This window comes from Mirounga angustirostris, unplaced genomic scaffold, assembly GCF_029215605.1.
Source record: "Mirounga angustirostris isolate CCGP_5_RB_7025 unplaced genomic scaffold, mMirAng1.0.hap1 SCAF_11, whole genome shotgun sequence".
Classification (NCBI taxonomy): Eukaryota; Metazoa; Chordata; class Mammalia; order Carnivora; family Phocidae; genus Mirounga; species Mirounga angustirostris.
The window spans coordinates 4,939,589-4,957,217 of NW_026991719.1; the positions used below are offsets into that span (position 1 = coordinate 4,939,589).

The 17,629-nt window shown below is 41.1% G+C and overlaps 1 pseudogene; it reads right to left on the reverse strand.

The window, feature by feature from the left end:
* Positions 1 to 1,280: 1,280 nt before the first annotated feature.
* On the reverse strand, positions 1,281 to 16,033 carry LOC123843322 (trifunctional enzyme subunit beta, mitochondrial-like; annotated as a pseudogene).
* Positions 16,034 to 17,629: the final 1,596 nt, after the last annotated feature.

Sequence of the window (17,629 nt, forward strand, 5' to 3'; positions counted from 1 at the left end):
AAATCCAAATGTAGAGACAAGGTCCAGTGTCCTATTTGGGAGCTGGCTGTGGTTTAACTCATCCAGTTGTCTCAGTGACCTCCTCCATCCATATTGGCTGTTACCTCTTATCTAATCAATCTGCATGAGCAGTAGGTTGGTGGAAAGGCTTAGGAGACCAGTCCCGGTTTCCAGTCAAAATATACATTCAAAGGAGTCTGGGCAGCCACCTCCTGGAAAATATGGAGGAAGATCCCCAGTGACATGAGAGAGTAGGATATGGTCCAAGACCCTCAGCTTTGGGTTCAGACACCAATTCCAATATTGGCTATGTGTCCTCCTGCAAAGATAATTCACATCTCACTTTTTTTCTCTACAAATTCCATGTTACCTCAGTGTGTTTCTGTGAGGATGAAATATGCAAGAAATGTAAAAAAAAAAAAAAAATCACAGCACCTACTCAATAAATATTAGTTACTCACAAATCCCCATCACAGACTTGGAGAAGTTAGCTGAGACCCCCCAACTCTCTTTTTAATAAGAAAAAAATGAAATATCCTATAAAATTTATTTCTGTTTTTTCTTTAATAATTTTTCACCTCATTAAGGTTAAATGTATCTAAACATTTGCTATAAGTTTTCAGTGACATTTAAACTGAATTATCATTTCACTAGTAAGCTTCTTTAGGCACATTGGTTTGTATGTTATAGAAAACACTTACCTTTAGGTCACAAATAGGAAGGGGTAAAATTTGGAAATGTTACAAAGACGATTCCAAATCTCAGCTAACCTCTTTCCCAAAGTGCAACCACTCAGTCTTTAATGAAAATAGAGACCAAAAACAGTTGCTTAAACGTATCAGTGTGTGAAATTCTGTTCACTAAGAAATTCCTCCAAGAGCAGTAATGGTAAGCTGTGATTACTGGAAAGCTCAGAACACTAGCAAGGCTTAATTCCAAAGTATTTCACAGAAGGCCACAAATTGTGTTTTCCTAAGAGGAGCTGGGAGATCCAGATTTCATTTAGCACTGCCTAATTGAGTGTTCCATGTCACCTTTTTTTTTTTAAAGATTTTATTTATTCATTTGAGACACAGAGATACAGAGAGAGAGAGAGAGAGAGAGAGAGAGAGAGCATGAGCAAGGGGAGAGGCAGAGGGGGAGGGAGAAGCAGACTCCCCGCTGAGCCAGGAGCCCAATGTGGGGCTCCATCCCAGGACCCTGGGATCATGACCCGAGCCGAAGGCAGATGCCCAACCATCTGAGCCACCCAGGCAGCCCCCATGTCACCTTTTTTTCTCTTATTTTGGATAAGCTAGCACTGATACAGCATCGCCCTGCCCTCCATCTGAACAGGTAGCCACTAAGCCTTGTATGATCTCTTGGCAGCCACCTTGACCAACTGGCAGCCATTAGCTCCAAATTGGTGTCCCAGGGACAGCCATCCACCCCAGTTGTTAAACTTCTCCAAAGGATGTGACCTAACCTTGGTTTTTCTTTCCGGGGAGTTTTGTGCAACCCAGTCAGAATCCACGGCTTTAAAATTAGCCACCATCTGACTTGAGAAGAGTTCATGAGACTCCGAAGCATCAATATCATTCATTGTTAATACTACTCTTTCTAGGACTTTTGGATATGTGGATCCAAGTTAAGGTTGATCTTTTGGATCCTGAGAAACATACACAAAACTCTCTCCCTTAAGCCTTCGGATGATCATGCTTGGCCAGAGCTTTTTCTTTTGCTGTAATCAGCATTGCAGATCCACCATCAGTCAGGAAAGAAGAATTTGCAGTTGTCCGTGTGCCATAGGGCTTGATGAATGCAGCTTTGAGTGTGCCCATCTGCTCAGGAGAGGAAGGAGAAATGCCATCATGTTTGTGAACTGTATCTTTTCCTGGTACTTTGAAGGGTAGAACATCAGACAGGAGTCCTGTGCTTTCTTGGCCAAGCTGTGTAAGCACAGGGTGTACTCATCCTGTTCCATTTGGGAAACAGCAAAGGCAGTGGCCAGTCCATCTGCAGAATGGCCCATTTTCTCATTGGTGGAGGACTTGGCCACTCTGGGGAGCTCTGACGATGGGAAATTCAATCTGAAGTTAGAGATTAAAGACACTCGCTGCCCCACAGTCTTGGCTTCATGAAGATCAAGCATCATATTCCTCCTTTTCCTTGAGTAAAGTCATCAGACATTCACTGTCATGACCACACCACCCTGCCCCAAAACTATCAAGCCAACACCTGTAGTCTTGGGCTTGGTGGGCAGAGATGCAATCCGTGGTGACAGTGTGAGCAGGAGTCTCATCAGGGAAGTCAGCTGCGAAGGGAGGTTCTCTAGCCACATCGCTAGTTTCACTTCCTGCATAACCGGGCCAAAGATGATAGATGCAATGGACAGCTTCCTTTGGGACATTGGTTCTATGTCGCAAACCTGAAAGTGCTGCGCTGGCCAAACCATGCGTGGTCTTTCTGTGAAGTGCCTGACTGCAAAAGTGGAATATGCTCACCATCCACCACCACAATACTCCTTAGATTGGATCTGGCTAAGGTTCTTTTTGATTTGGTCTCGGCAGCTGGAGCACCTCTTGCTTGGAGAAACAGCACAGAGGTCTTGTAGAAAATCGGAGGGCCCATTGTGATGTCCTGGGAAGATTTTTAAATGTGCTGGGACTAGACTATAATTTATTTCATAAGCCGAAAAAAAAGATGAGGACGTTACGGTCTGAATCTGTTTCATACGTAGACTACTTTAGAAGTATTTAAATAAGCTCCTTTGGAGTTTGAGTCTCTGTAATGACCTAACACTATTGAATATTTAGCAATCAGTGGTGATTATTGGTTGGTCCATTCAACGATTGGGAATGATAGTTGTTCTGTTCATGATACCCTCTATTCTCGAACTACTCTTTTTTTTCCCTTTTTTTGTCTTTGTATCTTATAATAAGGTGGCAAAATAAAATAGATGCATTTTCATGTGTTAGAATAACCTCAACCTAAGCTTAAAATGTGTCCCCTGAACCTCGGCATTCATAAGTCCATCGATGCTGCACATACACACATATATACACACACTTATCAAAAGTTGATGGTCAAAAAAAGAAGTTGATGGTCATTGGTTTATTCATATGTTTTTACTTATGTAGAGCTATGAGTGAACATTTGGAATCAGCACTGAAGGCTCTTTCATTAATGTCATTTTTTTGAATTTTATAAAACTTCCTGATAATTACTCTTTTCCAGTCTTTTGATTTTCTGCTTCTGGAGTTCTGGGTGACAAATATGCTTTCTTTTCATTTGTTTGATTCATATATCTGGTTTCTGTGCTTCAGTAAAAATGCCAACTGAGGGTTTTTTTTTTTTTCCCTTCTGTGAAGAATTTTTGCAGAGTTCCAAAGGAAATACAGAAAATACAAGATAAGCTACTGCATGAAATAAAATTCATAAAAAGCCCTTCCTGAGTGGTTCTCCAAGAAGCATCCCCTGCAACTTTATCTCTTTGATTCAGTGGTCCAAGCCAGCCTCCACTTTCATCCTGCAGATGTAGGGTAGTTTACTTTTCACTTAGGTCATAAAACACCCTGTTTATAAAGCACTTAGCTACACTGCACAATGCAAAGAACAACATGTTAAAACACACAGAAGCCTTTCCTACAGAATTTGAGATGGAAAAGCATCACAGCACAACGAATCATTCTCAAAAATCTGCCTTGCAGGATTCGTGGTTTAAATGAAAGAACAATTACAAGGGCGAGCGCTCCAAAATTAGCCAAAATAGGCAGACTTCTGCTCTCCTGTCCTATTGTATTTGATAAGAGAACTAAATACAGCACTGGCTTTTACTATTCTGTATCACATTATAAAAAACCAATTATTAACACCAATTGCTCAGTTAACATGTTTCAACGTATATTAGCCAATCATCCATCAGTGAAGTATTTTGATGTTAATTTTGTACCAGTAAACAGCAGATGTATTAGGCATGATTTGGAGTGAGAGCTCCCCAAGTGTTTCTCAACGTTGCAAGCTTTGACATTGGGGCTGAATAATGCTTTCTCCGGGGCTGTGCTGTGCTCTGTAAGGTATTGAGCAGCATCTCCAACCTCGAACTTTTCCATGAATGTAACCTAGCGTCCCTTGTCTACGTTGTGATAACCAAAAATGTCTCCAGATATTGCCAATGATCCACCGGGGAAGAGAATTGCCCTTGTTGAGAAGCAATGTAGTTCTCAATTTTAGGATTTTTAGCCATAGTAATGTTAAACCACTCTCGGTGATTTTCCTGCACAGCCAGATTCGAGAACCAGTGGCCCATTTGTCTGTGGCTCAAGGTCTGGTCCCCAGATCAGGAGCATAACCTGCGAGCTTGTTAGGAATGCAGATTCTCAGACATACAGAATCGGAATTTGCATTTTACCTGCCTGTCCTTCAAGGAAATTATCTCTCTTCTCTGAGAATTTTCCATAACTCTCAAGTCCTGTTTGGGTCAGCAGTTTGCGGCGGAGATGGGGAGATGTGTGGCTGGAGTTTTGGAAGTTGGGGCAGAAGCCATCGCAAGATGGAGAGTAAATCAAATTTTCTCTAAAGAGTTTGTTACTGTGAAAGACTCAAGAGATTGTGTTGGTTCTTCTTGGATAAGGATTAAGGAGAGGAGCTGGACAAAGCAGAGAGATAATGGGGGAGCCCCTTCTGCTCTCGACCTGCAGATCCTCCTCCTCTTTCTTCCTTTCTTTGCTTCCTAGCCCTGCTTTATGGATTTTCCATTTCCGCCAGCTGTGGTTGAACAGTATATCAGGAGATTTTGAGTTAGCTTGAGAGGGCTGTGCTCCTCGCAACCAGTTACACCCACAGACAAGAAAATGACACTTGGTTTTACTGTAATAAATTTGGAGGGTAGGGATATAATATAATGGTAATACACTATGCCACTAAGTTTATAATGAAAGTCCTGTAATCACAGATCGTTGGTTCAAAGTTTCTGAATGGCCGTTTGAAAAAGACCTTTAAAGTGGCTTAGAAATGAATACCTACTTTACTGTCTAATATTGCTTTTATATATATGTAATTTGGAAAACCCAAAAGAATGAAAAAGGCAATTAAAAACAACCCCATGTTAGTGGATAAATGAGTGAGAAATGTTTTTTTAAACAGAACTAATGCACAGCCATTAAAATGATAATCCCTGTGTTTATATAAGAATAAAATATTTGTGTCCATTATATGAAAAAGACAAAACCCAAATTTTATTCATGGCAAGATTGCAGCTGTAAAATGTGTGCCTGCATAAGGAGGAAATGTGAATGAAATACAAAGAATAAGCTTTATTGTTTAATAAACGAGATTGTGCACATTTTTAGATTTTTGTTTTCATAAAGTGAGACAATGGATGAAATGTGCCTGTGTTTCTAGCATCCAGGAGACCATAAATACAGTGTAATTTTACATAAGGCTTAGGTGGCACTAATTTAGGTGTTTTCTTCTTTTAAATAGTTTTCATAACTATTGAAAACATGAAACGATTCAAAATACGAAACGATTACTTTGTCTATAGCATCAGATGCGTTTAGGGTCCCTGGTTAAGACGCTGTTTATTTGTGTTTTCGTTAGCAGAAATGCGGGTGTGAATAACTTGGTCATGTCTGCCTTCAGAGCTTTGTGGAGTTAATATGATTTTTTAGAGTAGGCAGGCCCTGTAAACCTCTACATCTTCATGCATCAAATAGGTACGCCTGTAACACAATGGGTGCCAAGGTTTTGTTAACATTACAGGGGACACTTACACACAAAGCTTCCTGGAGTGCCTGGCAAATTATTATCACTTAATGCATACCAGTTGTCATTCCTGTTGCTTCCATTTTATGTCACCAGCAAATTCCCATGTGAGAAGATAATTATATGGTTAATGTCTCCTTTTTACAGGTTTTCAGTTTCAGTGTTTTATTATGGTACATAAGCATTAATATTTGACATTGATTAATATGTTAAGTGTCAAGGCATACTTAATACACTTCTAATTTATAAAGATGATTTAATGAAAGTGATAGAAGAATACCCACAGATACTTGAATTACTGTTTAAAATTTTGGCTTGATTGGACACACGCAAAGACAAAACCATTTGTTAAGAAGTCCTAATCGAAAAGTACATCTGCCTAACCCAGTTTGCTTGAATTTAGACTACAAATTCTTTTCTCTGTTATTTTTTTTTTTACTGTTATTACATTTAGATGACCTAACCTATTGGAATTCGTTAAAACTCTAGCAAACTAAATCCTTCACAGCTTTGATAGGGTATTTTTTGTTCCCTTCGAAATGTGTTCCTGGGAAGATGGCAGCACCACACTGGTGTTCAGTGCCTACTTCCCGTTAGAAAGCACTCAGGTTCCTCAAGCTCAGGATTCCTCTCCTGTCATGTAACCCACAGCACCTGTAGGCTTCCATCCCAGCACCTCTGCTTCACCCTGAAGGACATCGGGGCAGGCAGAACTGATGAAAATATGGTAGTATTCCTCCTCTTGCTGTGTTGTGAATAGTAATCTTTCCTTCTTCTCTGACCCGGGATCTCTTGTCTTCTGCCAACAATCACGAAGCTGTGGCAGGTAGCCTGTTGACTTGCAGGTAGGGAATGATCTCAGATCCTTCAGGTCTTGATGTGTGCATGTGTCAGCAGTTTTAAATACTCAGAACTAGATGCTTGTATGGCACTTAGGAGTAAACATTCTCAATAGTCAAAAGCTCCACTTGGTCCCAATCATGTCTGGGTTCTCTTTGTGAATACTTTCAAATCCACTCAATTCATGTTGTTTTATACTACTTGCATTTTTAAAGGATTTTTTAAAAGATTTTTTTTTTAAGTAATCTCTGCAGCCAGTGTGGGGCTCAAACTCACAACCCCGAGAGATCAAGAGTCATGCTCTACTCACTGAGCCAGCCACTACTCCCTTTTTTTTAATTCTAATCATCCATGATCAGCTGTTTGCTTCAGTAAAAAAATTTGCCTGTGTTTGTGTGTGGGTATGTATATACATACAGATCAATTTTCATATTTTGTGTTTTGCAAAGCCTAGGGATTTTTTAAAATTTTCTTCTCAATACTAATTAAAACAGTTCTTAATCTTGGCAGTTGCACCTTAGCCCAAAGGAGGGGTACATTTAAAAAGTGCCAGTGCTTCCATGGAACAACTGTAACAAAATCTCTTGTTAAATCTTCTTATGTGGGTCAGAGTACAATAGTGTTTACAATTAATTGATCACAGCCAGTTACAGATTGCTTTATTCCTTCTCCACTCCCACTGCTTCGCTTAACTAACCCTGTGTACGTGGAAGAATGTGCCTTACTAAGCCCCTGCTGTAAATCATTATAGACCTATATCATTGTAGAAGGTATATTAGATTATGGAAAATAAACCTCGGCACCTCGGGCTGTTCGCTCGGGGTTCCCTGTGCCTCGCTTTAAAAAAAAAAAAAATCTTCTTATGTGATTTTTAACGTGTGTCCAAATTTGAAAAGCGTTGGGCTGAATTTACAAAATGAGATGCCTTGCCATGCCTCACTTTTTTGCTTCCCGAACTTTAAGACACACACAGATCACCTCGCAATCTTGTTAGGTTTCAGAATGTCATTTGGTCAGTCTGGAGTGGGAGCCCGTACTCTGTATTAATATCAGGCCCACAGTTGAAGTCATTGCTCCCTCCCCAAGCTGAAACTTTGAGAAGCAACAACATCATGATAATTCCTGTCAAATACCATGAAAGCAAAACAGTATAAAGCAAAACTTAACTCAATGATCAAATATTTCAGCTATAGAGATGTAGAACATGCTCTTAAAGACCTTTTTTGAGAAGAGCAATGAATGAAAACCAGGGTCTAAGACAAAGAGAAAAATAGCTCTACCAGGAAGTGAGCAAACCATCGCTCTCTATCCAATGCACTGAGTTTTGCTACGTGAATCAGTGTCTGCTACAGAAGGAAGCTCACAGAATTAGAAAGTTGTAACCAGCTGAAGGCCCCCTGCCTTGCCTTGGCATTTATGCATCTGAAAGGGGCCATTAGTCTGGGAAATGGTCTCTTTGTGTGGTATGATCCTCATTAAGACCGTGTTGTCACTTCCCTCATATTTCTTCAGTACACCGCCCTGGAGAGACAAACATTGAAGTGAATTGTACCATGACACTCTTACCATGTGGGCCATTACAGGTGGTCTTAATGTGGTTTTAAAAGCAGAATAACTGAAACATAGGAACAGTATGAGGTCTAGAAATTCTTACTCTGTTCATTTTTTCCCTAAAGAGTGAGTCAAGTTCCAAAGGCAGTGTAAAACACAAATGACAATATGGTGTAGCTGAAATCTTATTCACACACACACACACACACACACACAGAGGAAACAGATGAATCCACAAGTATACCTTCAGGTATGGGTATGGCCAAAACACAGGGTATGAATAATAAATTTATTATTAAATAATAATAATAAAAGTGTATTAACTCAGAGACATGCATACCTGTGTTTTCATTGATGGGATGTTACTCAAGCTTGCATTATAGCAGTGACACAGAATGTGTTGTTCAAAGATGGATAGACATGCTATAAAATGTTGGTATCAGACTGTATATTCAGAAGTCCTAAAATTTATAGAAAGTTGCGAACTTGACCTAGGAAGTGCAATATAACCCTTTACGATCGAAATAATTGGACAACTGTGTAGCTTGGTGTGATAGCAGCTTATGCCAATGGTCAGTGTGCAGTGAGTTCATATGGAAAATCTTTTCTTTTCCTTCGTCTTTTCTTTTCTCTTCTTGTCTCTTCTCTTCCCCTCCCCTCGCCTCCCCTCCCCTCCCCCTTCTCCTCTCCTCTCCTCTCCTTTCCTCTCTTCTTTTCTTTTTTTTTTTTTCGTCTCTACACCCAACATGGACTTGAACTCACAACCCAGGGATGAAAAGTTACATTCTCTTTCGACTGAGCCCGCCAGGTGGCTCCAGAAAACGTTTTCTAAGCACAAACTCACAAGTGACCTTCACTATAATAAGTGATAGAAGGCTACTTTCTGTGACGAATAGAGCACGAGAGAGTCTTACTTGCTGAGATTTTGACAAAAGAAATGGAAATGAAATAATATTTATATGTTTGGACACATACATATATGAGCATACATGTATGTATGTTTGAAAATACATCTGTACCATGTGTAGATATATTTATAATCATATATGCACACATCTTTGTATGCATATATAGAAATGCACATACATTTTTTTCTTTACACATGTAATTTTTGAATTTTCACAAAACCTCATGAAACACTTCCTTTATGGAGCCAAGGGAGTGGAGACTCTGAGAGCTTAAATAAATTATAACGTGTCAACCAGCTAGTAAGGGACAGAGCTGGAAATTAATCGACTATATATATATTTTTAATGTATTATATGGGGGTGCTTTGGTGGCTCAGTTGGTGAAGCATCTGCCTTTGGCTCAGGTCATGATCCCAGGGTCCTGGGATCGAGCCCCCTATCGGGCTCCCTGCTGAGCAGGGAGTCTGCTTCTCCCTCTCCCTCTGCCTGGCACTTCCTCTGCTTGTGTGCACACTCTCCCTATCAAACAAATAATAATAATAAAATGTATTAAGTGAATTTACCAATGTACTTCCACTGCTTGATTTGACCAGTGGGTTCCTACACCACAGATAGTATATACTATGAAATCGTATACAAAATGGGCCTATAGTATAAAAAGAAAGTAACCATTTCCCGTGCTTAAACCAAACGGGCAGTACTGTCCTTAAAGAGGAGTTGCCTCTTGTCCAGGACTGGATTTGTGATGAGGACTTGTCTCTAACCCTACAGACAGCGCTGAGAGTTAGGTGTGACTATTCTCAGTTTGTCCGTGAGGAAACGGCCCGCGAGATGGGAAGCTGTCCCCTGGTCAAACAGCTAGCAGGTGGCAGAGCCCCTCGAGGCTCTCTAGAGGTTCTGTGGGCTGCCCTCTTCCTTGCCCTGTGGTTTGCATTTCATGACACCTACACACCCTTTCATGTAGAGAACACACCCATCCCCATCACCCGTCGGCCCTGCCCCAGCCATCGTTTCTTCCCCATCTCCATTCCCCGTCGCCAGCTCTGCACACGGATTCAGACCTGTGTTTCTCTGTGGGCAGCGACCCATTCCCATTCCCGTTAGTTGCCCTAACAGATTTGCAAGATTGCCTTTATTTCGGGGCCCTGCATTCACCCAATGAGAATGGGGGATCCAGAGCCTCAGTTAAGATCAGAGCGAGATGGCTGGGCTCAGCATCCTCTTTTATGTCTGGCAACATGGTCCTGCTCAGAGGAGAGATCAATAATTAGGAAGATACGGTCCCTGTGGCAGGTTGCAGCCTTTCAACTGATCAGATGCTATTCCCTGAACAGTTCATCTGGCCCGAGCCACAGACCTCCCTGTGCCGCCCTCTGCGTCACCGTCTCACCGAGGATCCCTTACTTCCTATCGGGCAACTTTCTCTTTCATTTTTATTTTTATCACATCGCAATATTGGGCTTACTTGGAAAGTGGTCTGTAATTCTGTTAGTGACCCTTATGTGCATCTAGACAAAACATCCTTGCTCAGCGGCCCCTGAATTGAGATATTGCAGTGGGTTCAAAGATGAGACTCCCAGGGGCCTGAAAATGGATAAATAATCTGTTCCCAAGCTTGGTCCTGCATGAACTACTTTGACCTCTACTAAGCTATACTGCAAGCCTCTTTGAGTGTCGTCATTGGAAAGGGTTCATGTGCAGGCATGAGGAACGGCGTGGAGTATCATGTTACGGCCCCAGTTGGTATCTATTGCTATGGTGTGGCGTTGTGAAAGAGTTGTTAAACAGTAAATAAAAGAGTGGAGGAGGCATGAGATGAAATTGGCTCAAAACTCAGGGAGTGTTCTTCCACTGGGTGACATTCTTTGCACTCTTGCTAAGTGAGATGTGACTGACTGGGACAATATTTTTGTTTTTATTAATCTGGTTCTCAGATCCCTTGAATAATACATTTCAATCACAACGTCTGGCCAAATCAGGCTTCTTCAGTGGTGTCGTGAGAATTCCTGCCCGTGTCTGAGTCCTTTTGGGCTGCTATAAAAGATACCACAGACTTGGTGGCTTATACCCAACAGAAATTCATTTCTCATAGTTCTGGAGCCTGGAAATCCAAGATCAAGGCATTGGAAGATTCAGTGTCTTGTGAGAGCATGTTTCCTGCTTCGTAGATGGCTGTCTTCTTGCTATTTCCTCACATTGCAGAAGGGGTGAGGGAGCTCTCTGCGGTCTATTTAATAATGACACTAAACCCATTCTGAGGGTTCTCTCTTCATGACCTAATCACCTGCCAATGCCCCACCTCCAAATACCATCCCATTGGGGAAAGGGTTTGGAGGGTCACTAATTTTCAGGCGTAACAGTTCTTAAGGCTGAGCTGGCCTCTTGGCACCATCCTAACTGAGGATATGACACAGACATGGGAAATGAACTGGGAAGCCTACCCCTTTTTCCTGGTAGACTGTAAGCAGGAGTGTGTAGTGATTAGAAACCAGGACCCTCATTTCCCTCAACTGTTTTAGGATGGAGCTATAGAAACATTGAGATAGTATGACAGTGCCCTGGAGTGCTGGATCCTGTCTCCGTGGGGTCTACTGGCGGCATGACAGGCTCTCAGAGAAAGCTGATTCTCACAATGGTTCGTAGTCTTACTTGGTTACAGAGACATTGTCTGAAGGACCTGTCTTCGTAGGTTGGGGGTGTGGCCTTTGGCTCCTGTGAGCCTTTGTGGGACGTGTAGGGAATGGAGAATTTTATACAAGTGTAATGAAGAGATATTGAGGTGCTGAGAAGGTTAGAGGGTCAACAGAGGCTGGGGAGAGGGAGATTAGTCTTTCATGTACAGCTTGGAAACCAGAGACATATGGCACACCCTCCCAGCAGGATAGATTCCCCTGATACAGGGCGCCTGGGTGGCTCAGTTGGTTAAGCCACTGCCTTCGGCTCATGTCATGATCCTGGAGTCCCGGGATCGAGTCCCGCATCGGGCTCCCTGCTCGGCGGGGAGTCTGTTTCTCCCTGTGACCCTCCCCCTTCTCATGCTCTCTCTCTCTCATTCTCTCTCTCAAATAAATAAATAAAATCTTTAAAAAAATAAAATAATAATAATAAAAAAAAAGATTCCCCTGATATATAACCGAGTCCAGGAGCCAGACCACACAGCTTTCTTCTGCTGCAGAGAAGAGTGAGGATTCAGGGAACCCACGTGGATCTAAGTCTTCCTTCTCCCGAGCACTATGAGGTCATGGTAGTTTGCCTATAGATGTGGATGTCATGCTGGCGAGGAGCAAAGCATGGGGCAGTGAGGATATAAAGACTGAGCCTTTACCCAAAAGCCCAAGCCATACAAGAGACGGAGTGGAAGAATCTGTCATGCTCTGGTTTGATGGGTTGAAAGGTGTGTGATCATCTCCCTCTCTTAACGAGATGGGAAAGATTAGATCAACTTTTTGACCAATCGAGAAGTCATACAATTTCTTTGCACCTCTGAGTGTAGAATGAGAACATTTTCCTGTGGAGTAGAGAGTGGGATGTAGGTTTCTAATCTCATTCTCTGATATTATGCAACTGTATAAACTATAGATCAACAAATTGCTTTTTCAATAAAGCCCACAACGTAACGTTGGCATTTAGGTTGTTTTCATGGAGAGATTGAAGAGAATTCAGAGTTTAATCATCTACTGTGTTTCTAGGGGCAGAAGAAGGGCAACCCTTAAGACGCGTACAGGAATAACTCTGTAGGCCATGGAGTGAGTTGTGAGGGCTGCCTTGGCTAAGTTTACCTCGTACACCTCTGTTCTTTCAGCTGGCTCCGGGCACCACAGCTCCAAGGCAGCCTTTATGACAGACGCACTGCAGTGCCGACGATCAGAGTGAACACTTAAGGTTGTATTATTAAAAACATATTTTTCCTGGAGCGTTTACCAAAATGAAACGTCTTGCTCCTATTGGTCTTAGGAGAGATCTGGCTAGTTTACAACATCACAATTACAGAACTTTGGAAACACAGTAATTTACCTGTGCATATCAGTGGTCCTCGCACCCAGATTTCTTTACTAGGGTGTGTTTTAAAAATGCATGGCTTGTATACTAAAATAATCTCTTGAAAGACTCCTGCAAGCATTTAGCTTAAACATACAATGATTTCCAGAGCTGTTTTTTTTATTCCCCTAATGGTTGAATTAATTGCTAAGGGAGTCTATGCCATCCTCCACATCATAGAAACAAACACAAGCCTTTATTTTCCCAGATCCATGCTGGGGAAGTATTCTATTTTGATTACATCCCATTTAGAGGGGGCGGGTCATAAGGGCCTTATGTAATTTTAAGTTTTAATAATTGTAGATGAACAGAGGATTGATGCAGGTACCTTAATCTGATTGTTCATTCATCAAAACCCAATTCTTCGGAGGAACTCTGGGTCAAGGTCACCAACTCAATTTACAAAATTGTTAAACAGCATCCAGGGAGCGTTTCGCTAAGTCATAAACTTGTCCATTGGAAACTTGGAAAATTTTAAAGAATGAGTCAAGCATTTGCTCTTAATGGAACATGCTTTTATGTAAAGAATGAGATTGTTTCAATCATATGCACACATGAGTTTTTAAATCTGAAGGTAACCCAATAAATGCCCCAGGTGGGTTAGAATGCTGGGGGATTTCTTGATGGATTAGGTCCAAACATTTTCCCTTCCCAGAGAAACATTACAGTATATTTCCTCATCAAGTTGCTTACAGATTTCCTTTTCATATTCTTCATCTATCAGTAATGAAGTTTATTTTAGATATGAGAGGAAAAGCCCATGTGCTTTATTTTTTTCTATTGATCATTGATGAGCCCCTCTGTCACGGAGGATCTGTAATGCTACCTCTGTATTATGTCAGGTTTCCATACATGGATTGGTATATTTCTGGATCAGTTCATTCCTTCTCCTCCAATGATGAATTGTCCATTTTTGAACCAACAATTATCAGTGACTCTTGAATGTACCTAAGGCTACTTTAAGGTGTTTCTCTATAAACTTCTACTAGCGTGTTTACCTTTACTGGGTACTATAGATTTTATGATAAACCGTAATTTTAAAAAATATTTATTCCATGTCAGTTCTAATATCTTTAAATGTCCTATGACTTTTATATTGATCTTGTGGTAGCCTAACTTGGAGAATTCTCGCATCTGTTCAGTAATTGGTCTGTAGATTATTTTGGGTTTTCCACAAAGCAATCATTTCATCCACAAGCCAAAGCATTTGTTTTTCTTTGTAATCCTTATCTTTTTAATTAATGCATGCATTTACTTTATTCTATTGTATGTGGCCTTCCATGCAGAATACAATAGAAATGATTTCTGTCTTGCACTTGCTATGAACTATACATTTGTAGTAGTTTATTAGGTAAGATGTTTCCTTCTTTTCCTGTTTTACTGATGGTCAGTGTCATGAATGAGTGTTGAATTAAATGTTTAATAAATTTGCTCTAGGGAGATATGACTTTTTTTTCTTAAAAATATCATATTTGGGGGGCGCCTGGGTGGCTCAGTCATTGGGCGTCTGCATTCGGCTCAGGTCATGATCCCAGGGCCCTGGGATCGAGCCCCACATCGGGCTCCCTGCTCGGCGGGAAGCCTGCTTCTCCCTCTCCCACTCCCCGTGCTTGTGTTCGCTCTCTCCCTGTGTCTCTCTCTGTCAAATAAATAGATAAAATCTTTTTTAAAAAAAATACCGTATTTGGGGGCGCCTGGGTGGCTCAGTCTTTAAGCATCTGTCTTCGGCTCAGGTCATGGTCCCAGGGTCCTGGGATCGAGCTCCGCATCGGGCTCCCTGCTCGGCGGGAAGCCTGCTTCTCCCTCTCCCACTCCCCCTGCTTGTGTTCCCTCTCTTGCTGTGTCTCTCTCTGTCAAATAAATAAATAAAATCTTTAGAAAATATTTCATATCTGGGTGTGCCTGGGTGGCTCAGTCAGTTGAGCGTCTTTTTTCGGCTCAGGTCATGATCCTGGGGTCCTGGGATCGAGCCCCCTGTCAGGCACCCTTTTTAGGGGGAGTCTGCTTCTCCCTCTGCCTCTGACCCTCCCCCCACTCATGCTCTCTCTCTCTCTCTCAAATGAATAAAAAAATACTTTAAAAAGTAAATATCATATGTATAACTTGTAACCAATAATAAGTTAGGTGTGTAATATTGTGAGTTCATTCCAGTCCTTCTGAAGACTAAAATAGCCTGTTTTTACGAAGATACTGTTGAACAGATAAAAAAAACAATTTGACAATTGATTCTTAGGAATTATGCTGTCGTTCATAGTTATCAGGCCATATCATTGATAATTTGTTACTGAATTATGAGATAATAATGTTTCCACATTACAGTTCATAATACTGAAGTGGATTGGGTTAGTGGTAGCATTGAGATCACTCCAGGCGTATTAATTGGTTTATCTAATATCTTGAATGACACTGATAAATATCGGTGGGTAGAATCACAAAATTTCAAAAACAGCGTGTCTTGCATAAATCTGCTACAGTATCCTGTCGATGCCGTGTTCATACAAATGACATGCCTTTCCCAAGGGACGCCTGTTCCATAAAGATAGTGAGTGCCCCAAAACGCTGTTGTGGACTGGATGCGGCAGAGAGCAGAACAGCGTCGCTGGACTGAATCAGGTGGCTTAGTCCATGGGGAGTCATGGGATAAATAAGCTTGACCTTCAAGTCTGTGCTTAGGATTTGGCTCTGTTTGAGCCTGCTCCCTGCTTTCCACTAGTCTGTATTTGTTCTCTGGAATTTCCAGTCCTGCTGCAATGTGATTTGGTGCCTACTGTCACACGGATATAATCATCTTCCTGGAAGACGCCCCCAAGGTGACTTTCAGAAAAGGCTACACACAAATTCAGATCAGATGGGCAGGCCTTGCTTCCCAGCATGTTGGCTGAGTCACAGTGATATAAAGACCTTCTGATCTTCAGGGTGAGAATGTGATCTCCCAAGAGGTCTTCCGTCATCATGTTGTGCAGTCCTCTGTAATTCAACGGTCCCAGCTCTCATCGGGGCCCCCATTCAAGACATATATTTACTTTAAAAAAAAAAAAAATCTCTGTGTTTTGTTCAACTCCCAAAGAGCTGAGTCTTCTCCAGAATGACATGACGACTTTGAATGAGGACCCATTTGAACAACATCGCTCTTTATGGTAATGAGCGAGAGGACACTCTGTTCATTTATAACAGCCAGTTATTTGTTCGCAAGAATTGAGTTCATGTTCTTTCCAATTTGTTTCATATTGTGGTGAGGAATTCAAGTTTGCTATGCAGACAGGAGTTACGTACCCAGGCTTGTCACACTTTTTTTGCATCTGGAGAGATGCCTCCATGGTGTATATTTAAGGGAAAAGTGTAGATGACTATTCGCTTGGGACAGACAAATTTCCATCTATTTTGTGTGAAAAGAGGCCAAAATACAGATTCCATGAACTCCTTTTCCTTTGTTGACTTAGGGCCCTTGTTTCACAATAAATTAATGTATTCAAGAGAAGCGTTGAGTTGACATGAAATTCTCAGGGATTTCCTGAGGTTCTGATTTTAAATTTTTCCAAAGAACCATAGTGTTGTGAGGAACTCAGTGTGTCTATTTAGATCATTAAAGTGAAAACCTCAGCTGCTGGTGACAGTGAATGCTGACCTCTCTTCACTCCTCATTTCCAAGGGCTTTTTAAAAAATAAATTCTTGCGGTTTCATAAATTTGCATCCCGATAATCTTGCACTGAGACTAACAATAGTGTGGAATGTAGACCCTCTTTCATGGAACATATATTTTCTAGGGTAAATTAGATTTTGGGGGTAAAACATGTAGATAATTTCCCTCCAGCATTTTTCCAAGGAGAAACAGAAATCGTTTTAGGTTTATGTCCTAAGAGCTTGAAACATGAAGAAGTCAGATTTACGTTGGTTAGGTACCACCCTCTGCTTGGCCATGATCCAAGCTTTGGGACTATTTCTATGTGCAGTTTCCTTCTAACCAAAGACCTATTTCATGAAGCTTACTGGTAGTATTTTTTCTAATACTATAGTTTCATAAGGACTGGGTGGTAGAAATACACTTAAGAAATCACTCTCATACCTGAGTGGGAAATTGAGACAAAGTTTCTTCTCCTCTTTTATGACCTGTGTGCCTGGAGCTCAGGGCCAAGTTTGTATATAATTATAGATTCCTGAGTTTTTTTTTTTTTTTTTTTTTAACATAAGTATTCACTCTTACTTTAACTTCTTGGCTATTACCTTCTTAGTCAATTCTTAGTGGTTTGGGATTTCCTCTATCCAAATCATTTATTATTGAGCATTTTCAAATATTTGTATTATAAAATATTAAAGAGATCACTTTATAGTTTTACAGTAAAATAAGATCACTTTACAGTTTTTGAAACTTAATCTAACCTTCATGTTTTCAAGAGTGCTAGGCCAGACACCAGCAAATGTTTTTTGTATCTGACCAGAAAGAAGATTCTTTCCGCTTTGGGGACCTGGATTTCCCCTTTGCCACTGCTCTTTGTTGTCTGTTTTAAAGTCGGATCAGCCAGAGGAAACACTTAACCAAACAGGCACG